This window comes from Camelus ferus, chromosome 8 (genome assembly GCF_009834535.1).
Source record: "Camelus ferus isolate YT-003-E chromosome 8, BCGSAC_Cfer_1.0, whole genome shotgun sequence".
NCBI lineage: Eukaryota > Metazoa > Chordata > Mammalia > Artiodactyla > Camelidae > Camelus > Camelus ferus.
The window spans coordinates 41556022-41566113 of record NC_045703.1 but is presented as its reverse complement, the minus strand read 5'-3'; the positions used below and the strand labels follow the sequence as shown (position 1 = coordinate 41566113).

At 42.4% G+C, this 10092-nt stretch overlaps 1 long non-coding RNA gene across 2 annotated transcripts; it reads left to right on the top strand.

Annotated features, from left to right (window-relative positions):
• The first annotated feature begins 1788 nt into the window (after positions 1-1788).
• LOC116665525 lies at positions 1789-7246 on the top strand. Of its 2 annotated transcripts, none has more exons than XR_004322198.1 (3): positions 1789-1895; positions 3867-4032; positions 4884-7246. It is a non-coding gene; the product is annotated as an uncharacterized LOC116665525 (long non-coding RNA). The 2 variants fall into 2 exon arrangements; XR_004322197.1 differs by having other exon boundaries at positions 1796-1960.
• The last annotated feature ends 2846 nt before the right edge of the window (positions 7247-10092 follow it).

Here is a 10092-nt window from a genome sequence, read left to right as displayed (position 1 = left end):
GTACAGAATATGCCTTCTGTACCTCCTTTCTAACCTCCATTGAGGAAGAATCCGTGGTGCCTTAGAACAAAGGAAGACAAGAAGATGAGGCAGTAAGCACATCCATCTCCCCCTTCTCACTTTGGGTTGGTCACTGTAGACTACGTTCCAGTGGAAAAACCACAACCACAGGCCACTGCATGTAGCTCAGGCTCCTCCCTGCTCAACGTCTCTGCTCCTGTCCAGCTATTGGTTTGGCCTGATGGGTTCGGTTCCACTTACCACAGATGGAGATGCATTTACAGCTACTATCAACGGTTTTTCTTGATCCAAACTTTACATCAAAAAGGTAACAACCATAGTTTGAATTCTGTGGCGTGTTTAGCTTAAAGAAGAACGGATTGGGGTGGAGAGAAGGATGTATGACAGTGGTCTTCAATAGCTGACCATCCTGGTGACGTAGGATTGGACTTCTACAGGAATACAGAACCATTACAGCTGTGATTCTTAAATGGGGGTGCGGCGGTGAGTAGGGACACTTAGGGACTGCTTCAGGTTACACCTCTGGTGAGATGCTAGTGTGCCTGCAGTGGAATGTCACTGTTATCCTGAGAGTTTGACCAATTTCTTAGGAGTGTTAGGATAGAAAAAGTTGAGATGTATCCAATCGGACTATGAATGCCACAAAACCAGTTGAACTACATGTAATTTCCTCATCTTCTAAATCCTAAAGCCCAGCAGGGCCTGACATATGTCAGGTGCTCAAAAAATGCTTTTTGAAGTATTATTTTATTGATAAATAATTTTAAAATAAACTTCAGGGAAGCAAATTTCATTTTAATATAAGAAGAATGAGTAGAATGACCTAATAAGAAGCAGTGTCCAAGGTGGGCTTGCAGAGACAGGGAACTCTCCATCTTGGGAAGAGTTCAGACATAAACTGGGGAGACTTATGCATGAACTGGAGAGTTGGTCTGGTTTATGAGGCTAAAAGAGTATCAGCCCATTCAGCTCCAGGCCAAGGAAAAATTCCAACACTTTCTACTCCTTGACCATGAAGACATTCATTATTTGAAGGGTATAAAAAGATGCATTCTGTAATATCATCAGTTTAAGCCAGGGCCCGAATCCCTGTGCCATGTTTTCTGGGAGTTCTGTGTTCAATGTAAGCCACAGTTTACTAAATCCTAAATTTTAAATTTTTATTCATAATACTTCGGATTTTACTTTTTCACTAAGAATAATACTTGTAGCTTCAAAAGCCCCCGAGGACATGGTCTTCTTCACTAGAGCATCATTTGAATGCTGATCATGTTAGCCTAGAGCTGTGCCTCACAGGTCCTTTAGTCCCAGGTCCTTCTTCCTGCAAAATCGAGGCCTCTAAACCTATCTCTTTGTTACACTAATTTGGAACCCCAAATTTCCAAATTAACTTGAGTGGCTTGCAAGAGAATTCCAACACTTCTTGAAACATTGGAAGTCTTTTAAGATTTTTCTCTCCCTTCTCTCCTCTCCCTCCTCCTTCTTCCTCTTCTTTTTCTTCTCCTTCCCCTTCTTCTAATTCTGAATGAAGTTCATCATCTAAGGAAATAGGGTACCTTGATAATCTCTTCTTTGATGTCTATGTATTTTAGGTTGACTTATACTGAACAATTGCAGCCCATGGAAAGGAAGGAATAAAGTGGGAAGCCTCGTGCCCAACCATCAGATTTGCTGCGATGATCTTTTGGTGAAGAGCGCCACCTTTCATCAGCAAACTGAGGTGGCCTTTCTGTGGGCCAGAACCGGAAGAGTGACTCAGCGATCACTAGCACTTTCTCTTAGCGTAGTATTCAATTACCTTTTCTACCAACAATGGCAAAGTGCCATTGGCTGAGATGGTACCTCATTGTTGTTTCAGCGGAAGCACACAGGAGGTGGGTGACTTTATTCCTTCACATTTAAGGACTCTCACAGGTCTTCTAGGCTCCTCCTGCTACAGGTGAGGAGGTGGGGTCTGGAGCAGTACAGTGATAGCATATACCCTCCACATTGACCCCACGCCCATTGACTGCTGCCCTCAGGCCCTTTCCTTTGGGCCTCTCTCCCCTGACTTGGGTTCCCAGAATTTTGCTGTGTTGAGGGTACTGGAAAGATTGGGACTGTATCAAAACTAATTGTGATATCTTAGGCTTATCTGTATTTTGTCTCTATACCTTTACTATCTTATGCTTGTGTTAACAAAGTACAGCTCTCTCCATTCTTAACACACAAAAAGTCACAGATACTGATTCTAATTAGAATTGTATTAATCACTGCCTATGTCTGTAGAATCATTTGTGTAAAATTTTTGAAAAAGCATTTTAGGTTCTTCCTTTGTAGGGAGTTGTAAGTGATTTAAAATACATGCCTGCATGTATTATTTGATGTTAATACAGTTTTTCCTGAATAGCATGTTTGGCTTTTAACAGAGATTTTTGGAGACAGTGCATTCTGAGTGCCAATGGACGGAAATTTCCCTTACAATATATGATTTACTATAAAAGGCTGTTGCTGCTGCAGGAAAAAGACAAATAGCTAAGGACGAGAATGTAAATTCAAGTTCAGTGTCTAACACTTAGTAACTCTGTAACTTAACCCAAGTCACCTAAACTCTCTGAGTGGAGGTGTGTGTGTTGTTGGCAGGTGGAAGGGAAGGAGTGATAAGAAAATCTATGCCGCCTTTCTCATTGGACTGTTAGCATCAAGTCCGACAATATACTTGAAAGTTCTCTGAAACTTATAAATCAAATTTAAGTTAGTATTATAATGGTCAGAGCGTTTGCTTGCTTCTACGTAGCATATTAATTGAAGGTAGTGTGTTTAAAGGTTAAAAGCTGGGCTCTTTGATCTGCCAACTTGAATGGAATCCCAGCTTCCCCACAAACTTACTGTGTGCCCTCTGGTGAGTACTGAACCTGCCTAAGCTTGACATGCTGAGGGAACACCAATTCAGTGCACATCTTACTGAGCTGTGCTAAGATAGAGCAGAACAGTGATGCACGCAAGGTACCGAGTGGGACGTCCGGCCACAGCAAAGAAGCATTAGTTTGTTTTAGTATTATGAGATTCCTGGCTCTTTCTGTTCATATGGTTCTGTGGGTGTAAATAATGCGGGAGAGCTGGGCCTCTTAGCCCTCAAAATATTTTACTCAGATCTCCTTCCCCTATGTTTAAAGCTCTAGCTGAGACATCACTTCAAAGGACACAGAGCAAAGGAAAGTACTGTGAAGCAAAATTATTAATAGTAAGGATTCATGAGTTTGAGGGATAAACACAAAAATAAGTGCTTTCTGTTCTGCCCTCCCTCCTCTTGTCTTCAGAACTACGTCCCTTACAAAAAAATTCTCCAAGAGAAGAGTAGATTTCAGGAAGTCTTCTTGACTCTGTCTTAGTAAGTGTCCCCAGTAACCTAAGACTCTTTGTAAACTTTATGAACTTATAGATAAGTCATTGCTTGAAAAAAAAAATGTTACAAATAATTTGGTTCTTTCAGATTAAGAACGTAAGGACGTCTAGTCTCTTCCTGTTTTTTTCTCACTATACCCAATGTTCCGGTTCCATGAGTGATCCAAAGATCGTTAATGCTTCGACATTACATACACTCAGATTCACGTTGTGCTTCTATTATCTACTTTTGGGTATCCTTGGGAAAGTTGCTTCAGTTCTCTGAACCTCAGCTGCTTTGCTCATCAGATGAAAGCAGTCTTGCAGAGTTCCTCTGAGTCTTGGAATTAATACCTAGAAGCCCTAAACACATAATAAGCCTTCAACAAAATGTTACAATCAAGTATTTCTCTCTTTTACGTTGTCTATTATGATTATTCCCACCTTGATGGCCGCCATTTCTCTGCCTATCACTGGCCCAGATTCCTCAGGACTGAAGAAAAACAGAATAGAAGAGGACACGGAAGCATGATGAGAGCAGAAAGCTTTTGCTAAAACCAAATCAGCAAACACAGGACAATAAACATACTCCACCGTCCAAAGGTGAAGGCACAGCTGGCTTCACGGAGCTGGTGAAACAGAACACTGGTGAGATAATGCCACCTAGTGGTGGTTTCTTGATATTACAAGCAGTGGGGAGATTACCGAAGGAGCCTCCAGTTTCTTCCCCTGGTCTTCATTGAGAAGACCATCCTTGTCCTGAGTGGGGCTGTGGACGGCACTCGCGGATCTGCTCAGTAGCACTTCACGGTTTGCTTGTTACTTCTACGTTAATAGTTATATCCTCTCGGTGCTTATAAGTTAGCTCATTAGCAACCGATCGGCAATAAACCAACATATTAATCAATCACAAAGTAACAAAGGATGATGAGATTCTCCCTGACAAATGCAAGTTAAACCCTGGCCTTGGTCTCCATTTCCCCATCTGAAAAGAAGGAAGAAAATATTTACTGCTTTTGGTAAATTATCAAAATTATGATAAGTTCATGAAATTATGAGCATTCAAGGAAGAATATTTTATCCATCAATATAGTACACACTGCAGTTACTGAAAATTAATTGTCTTTTAAACATAATGATGTTAAGTGAGGAGTTTTATAGTGCTCTATGGACATTCAGTCCTGAATTCCTGAGAAAGAGACAATGAGCAGATTCAATCAGCATTATATGATTTATTTATTTGTTTATATAGTAGACTCTATGAAGACAGAATAACTTCACCAATAAGGGAAAAATCGGTTGGATTTTTAGCCCAAGTATAAAAGCAACGTATCCTTCAACTATAGGGAATCTTGTCTTAAAGTTTGGAATTTTAGAATTAGAAGGTACTTTAAAAATTAGATGGTCCAACTCCTTCTTTTATAGATGGCATTACATTTATCTAACTCATATTTTTGTGATTTTTGTCTTTTAACCTTGATTGTTATGTTTTATTACAGAACAGTCTGGATCTATTAACAAGTCAGGCTGTAAAACACCTTCTACAATGTGTCATTTATTTGGAGAGAGTGGGCCTGGCAAAGAATAAGAAACAGCCGAAGGCATATACAAGCCCAGTGCTGCTCCTGTTTTAAAGGCAGTTTAAAGCTCAAATGTGGAGAGAAGAGGAGGAAACAGAAAGTTAGAGTGGGACACATGCTGCTGCTGCTGCTGCTGCTGCTGCCGCCGCTCTGATGGCGGACGGGCGCTGGCCTCGGAGACAGGAAGGACCATCCCAGCATCCCAACCCTCTGCCACTTACACCCCCCCCCCCCAGGGTGTGGGAGAAGAGGGGAACAGGTGTGCCCCAAGCCTGATACCCTTGCTTCATAGAAATGTCCTGGCCTTTGGACCAACAGCTCCTCTTTGGGTAGAAGTTGGAACACATCTCCCAAACAGACTGATTTTGTTCTTTAAAGGAACATGTTTGAGCTCCTGATTTGTTCTACTCTACAAATATCCCAATGGCTTTGGGGCTTTTGGCCAAAGTGATTCCATCCCTGAAGTGCATCTCCTTTTTACATCTCCACCACCAGCAGCACCATTTTCTCATCACCACATCTAGGGGAGTGCCATGCTAGGTTCTAGGTTTCCCGGATAAAAGATGGATCAGACAAAGTGTCTATCCCCAAGAATCTTTCTGCCTAGTATCACTATCATGATAAAACTGCATGAGAAATATTCCTTGAGTTCAGAAATGTATTTCCAAAAATTTAAAGTATTCTTCTGGGGCTTCATGGTTTGCTATTTGATTTTCCCACCTTCTGAGGTCAAGTCCTACTTTGAAATGACAGGGGCAACCACCAGAAATGGCACAGGATCTAAGTTACATGCTGAAAAATGACCATTTCATTAGGTTGAACCAGAGATACACACACAACCTGAATTATTCCTAAAGAAAGCTTGAGATGCGCTTTGCCTGGAACCTTTCTGCTCCATTCCCCTCCAGGCTCTGAAATACGATTCCTTGGCAATACAGCCACTTCAGATTCAGTCTTTACATAGTAATGACATAGGTTCCATGCCGCTCCAGATGTATAAGAGTATTGGAATTTTGGCCTCTGGGATAACCGAGGTGTTGCTATAAAACATACAGGTTTACTCTTTAACAGTCAGGAATGTGCTAGAACAACTACAGCATTTCTTTTTGTTAGAAGTAAAAAAAAAAAAAATCCACATTGTTGGAAGGTGCATATTATCAGAATTTATTCCTGGTTCTCTTTTAATATAATTTGTTCTATACACTACTTCCCTTGGCTGCTGTTTTGTAGGAGTAACTATTGTTCTTCGCTTAAAAGGAAAATGCCACTGCTGAGTGCACGCAATGGTTTCATTTCTTTCTCTGTGTTTGGAGAAGGACGCTGCCACCACAGCTGAGATACCTGATGGGTCGCCATGTAGGGGCTCCCCCAAATGGCGGCCGGCATCAAGGTCCTCTGTGAGGTTCACCTGGAACCCGCCCTACTCCTGATAATGTACACCGATGAACCGGGGCAAACGGTAGCTTCCATCACTCTGGAGGGATGAAAGCTCGAGTCAGTCGCCTGTGATAAGAATGGAGTGACAGAGTGGTTAAAGATTCTTGTACCATCATGAAAATCCTTAGTCACTGAAGATGGTCATCTATGGAGAAGATTTGTGGGCTTACCAACAAACTGGTGTAGGGGATTATTTACTCAGATCATAATTTAAAACAAAAACCAAGCAGTAATATTGTCTTTACACATGCAGAACCCCTCCACGCTGTAATCCAGACGTGTCCGGGGGTGACTCTAACACACCTATTTAATGGCACTGGCTTGGAGCCAAACTGCCCTTGCTCTGCTTAAGGTTAACTGGAGAGAAGGCACATCTTTCTTGGCAATGCCTTCACCGTCACCCTCAGCCACTACGGACATGGTTCACCCTGGGCTGTTCATCTGAGCGGAAGGCCCTCCCTTAGCTCTTTAGTTAATGGCTGGTTTTATGGGGGATGTGCACACTCTTGAGTTTTTCTGTGCACTACAATCCTATACCACAGGCAAGAAAGTGTCAAAAGACAACAAAGCCCAATCTGTTTCCCTTGAACACTCCCTTTTGTAATATTCCTCTGCTCCCAGACTTAATATCCTACATTTATCTTGTGAGCTGAATCGCTCCGTTTTAACCTAGTTACATAAATGATCAAAGCCTTCCTCTAATTCCCCTCGTCTTTCCAGGGTCTCTGCAGACAAGTTCCCGAGTCTTTCTGCGCTACTTCAGAAAGAGGTTGCATGTGAAAATTGCTTGTTTACTTTATTTCCTCATTCATTTTAATGTAAACACAACATCCATTTTCTGCCAATTAAAATGTATCAACAATATGAGGACTTTAATTGTCAGCACTTTCATTTTGGACCTACAGACGAGTGTCTTAGCTCAGCATGAGCGAGGTGTGTGCCGGATAATTCTCGGCTGTGGGAGGGGTGTGCTTTGTAGGAATTATAGCAGCCATCTTGAACTCTACCCACTAGATGCACGGCCCCCACCCTGCTTTGTGACAACCAAACATGCCTCCAAATATCATCAAATGTTCCTTTCGGGCAAAATCACCCTGAGATTGAGAACCACTGATACAGACCAAATATTAACCTTTTAACCAATGAAGAATAGCAGGCAGAAGCATTATTTCTTCCTTAGGTATCTAAAGGAAAAATAAAAAACAAAAACTTGGGTCTTGGTCAGACTTTAGTCTATGTTCTTCTGTCAGTTCCTAAAGCATATTTATAAATGTTTTCTGGACAAACTTTCTCAGATCAACCCATTGCTATCTGTTCTCTGGCCCAACGCTTTACATGAATCACCATATACAAAATCTGTTTTATATATAGAATCCCATTTAATCCCACAATGATGAGACGTGGTACTGATGGTCAGTTGGCTGGGAGGCAACAGAGCGTTATGGAAGGAGCGATTTGGAAGAAGACATTCCAGAGCTTCAATTCTGGCCGCACTGTCGACGGGCTATGAAAACTTTGGCCAGTTCTTCAGCTTCTGTGCCACTCAGTTTTCTCATCTGAAATCTGGGATTATTAACATCTTGGAGGGATGTTGGGCAAATTAAAATGAGGTGAGGTGTGTAATAATATATCTCACTAGTGGGGGCTCCATCAACGGTAGCTTTCTCCTATTAGAACATCAACACCAGGGCTTTGTGGACTCACCACAGCCACATGCTGAAGCAGCTTTCTCAGTAGTGGTAGGTTTGGCCCCCACTCTGGTCCCAGACCTCTTTAAGGACGTGATAGATAGAAAAACCCTCAAAAGCAACACATTTCAGGATAGTCACAGATTCACTTGAAGTGTATATTGAGCCCAAGTGATGAATCCCTCTAATGAGAGCTTTTCTTCCAGTTGACTCAGTAAGTGGTAGAAATTGTTTTCCTTGCCCTTGCTTTAAATGGGCGCTCCCTTCTGCGGAATCCAATTGGCTCCAATCCCCCTGATGCTAGTGGTTGGCCAACATGGACTTGAAATAAGTCACTGGTTTGGTAGAGTGCAAACAGGTTTACCAATGTCCCTTCTTCAGGGGGAAAAAAAAAGGTAAAGAAGGGTACTTGGTGAAAAGGGATCAAGGTCACCCAATATGATGAGTCAACGCTATTCATTTCCTATTGCCGCTGTAACACATTACCACAAACTGAGTAACTTAACCCAGCACAGATTTACTATCTCACAGCTCTGGAGGTCAGAAGGCCAAAATAAGAGTCACAAAAGAATCTCTCTAGTCTCTCCTCTAGTAACCTCAACTCATTTTAAACAAGTTGCAATACTCACTCCTGTTCTCTCTGGAGCCATCTCCAGGTAGGGCTCTGCTCACCCCCCATGGACCAAACCTGCTCTTGTCAAGGTCACCAATATTGAATGTGCTAAATCAAGTAGTCAAATCTCAGTCCTTATCTAGATATAATGTTGACTGCATTCATGACACTCCTTCCGTTTTGAAATATTTCCTCCATTGGGCTTCCAGGACACAACTGTCAGTTAGTCCACTTCCTACTTCACTGGTTACTTCTTCCTGTTCTCCCAAACTCTAAATGTTGGCTTGCCTGAGACCTGAGGCTTTAGACATCTTTTCTTCTTCATCCACATTTCTCCCCAGGTAGTCTCATCCAGTTTCGTGGTTTTACAAGCCATTCATATGCTGATGACACGAAGTTCTTACCTTTCCCCTGAAATTCCAGATTTACGTCTCTGTTAGGGTCTTAGTAGGTGTCTCGACTTGTCCTAAGCTGAACTTCTGATTCCTACCCGTCCCCACCAACTACTCTTCTTGCATTTTCTCAATAAATAGCAACTCCATCCTTTCAGTTATTCAGGCCAAAATGTGTGGAGTCATCCTTGACTCTTTTCTTTCTCTCATAATCTCTGTCCAATCTGTCACAAATCCTGTTAGTCCTAAATTCAAATTGTGTCCAAAATTCAACATCCCACCACCTCCACTACACCATCCTAGTACCAAATCAAAATCACCCCCCCAAAGAGTTACTTCAATAATCACCCTACTTGCTCCTCCCTATATAATCTATTTCCCACATTACCCTCCCTCCTTGAGTCCCTCAGTATGCGTGTCCACTAAATGCTTTTAAAAACTGGTACCACTGGTTGTTGATGGAATTAAGACAGATAGTTGAGACACACCTTGACTAACTTTTTGGGGTAGGAGAAGTGTCAGGGAGGTTGTGAGTACATCATGGGATTGTTTTCATTCCTTAGTCATTGATCCTAATCTCCAAAGTCCTCTAGCTATATGGCTAGCTCCCAAATCCTCCAAAAGGTAAGATTTTGGTGTATTATGGCATAACTCTCCTCTTCCTCCTCCACACCCTGCTCCCTCTGTCCTTCCCCAGAAAACCACAATCCTTTTAAATGTTTGATGGAGTCCAGTTGAGCAGAGTTTAGCAAACAAGTAATGAGTACTCGGGTGCTCCAAGTACAGTGTCTGCCAGGGATGGTGCAGTGCCCAAGGGCAGCCGTCAAGGCCAGGAAGGTGGAAGACTAGACAGAAGGGTCAGGGAAAACCAGGGTGAAGAAAAGGAGGAGGAGGACGAGAAGGAGAAGGAGAAGACAGAAGGAGCCAGGGAAGAAGAGGAGGAGAGGGAAGGCCGAGACGGTGGGAGGAAGAAGAGGGAGACGCTTCGGGGGCGGGGC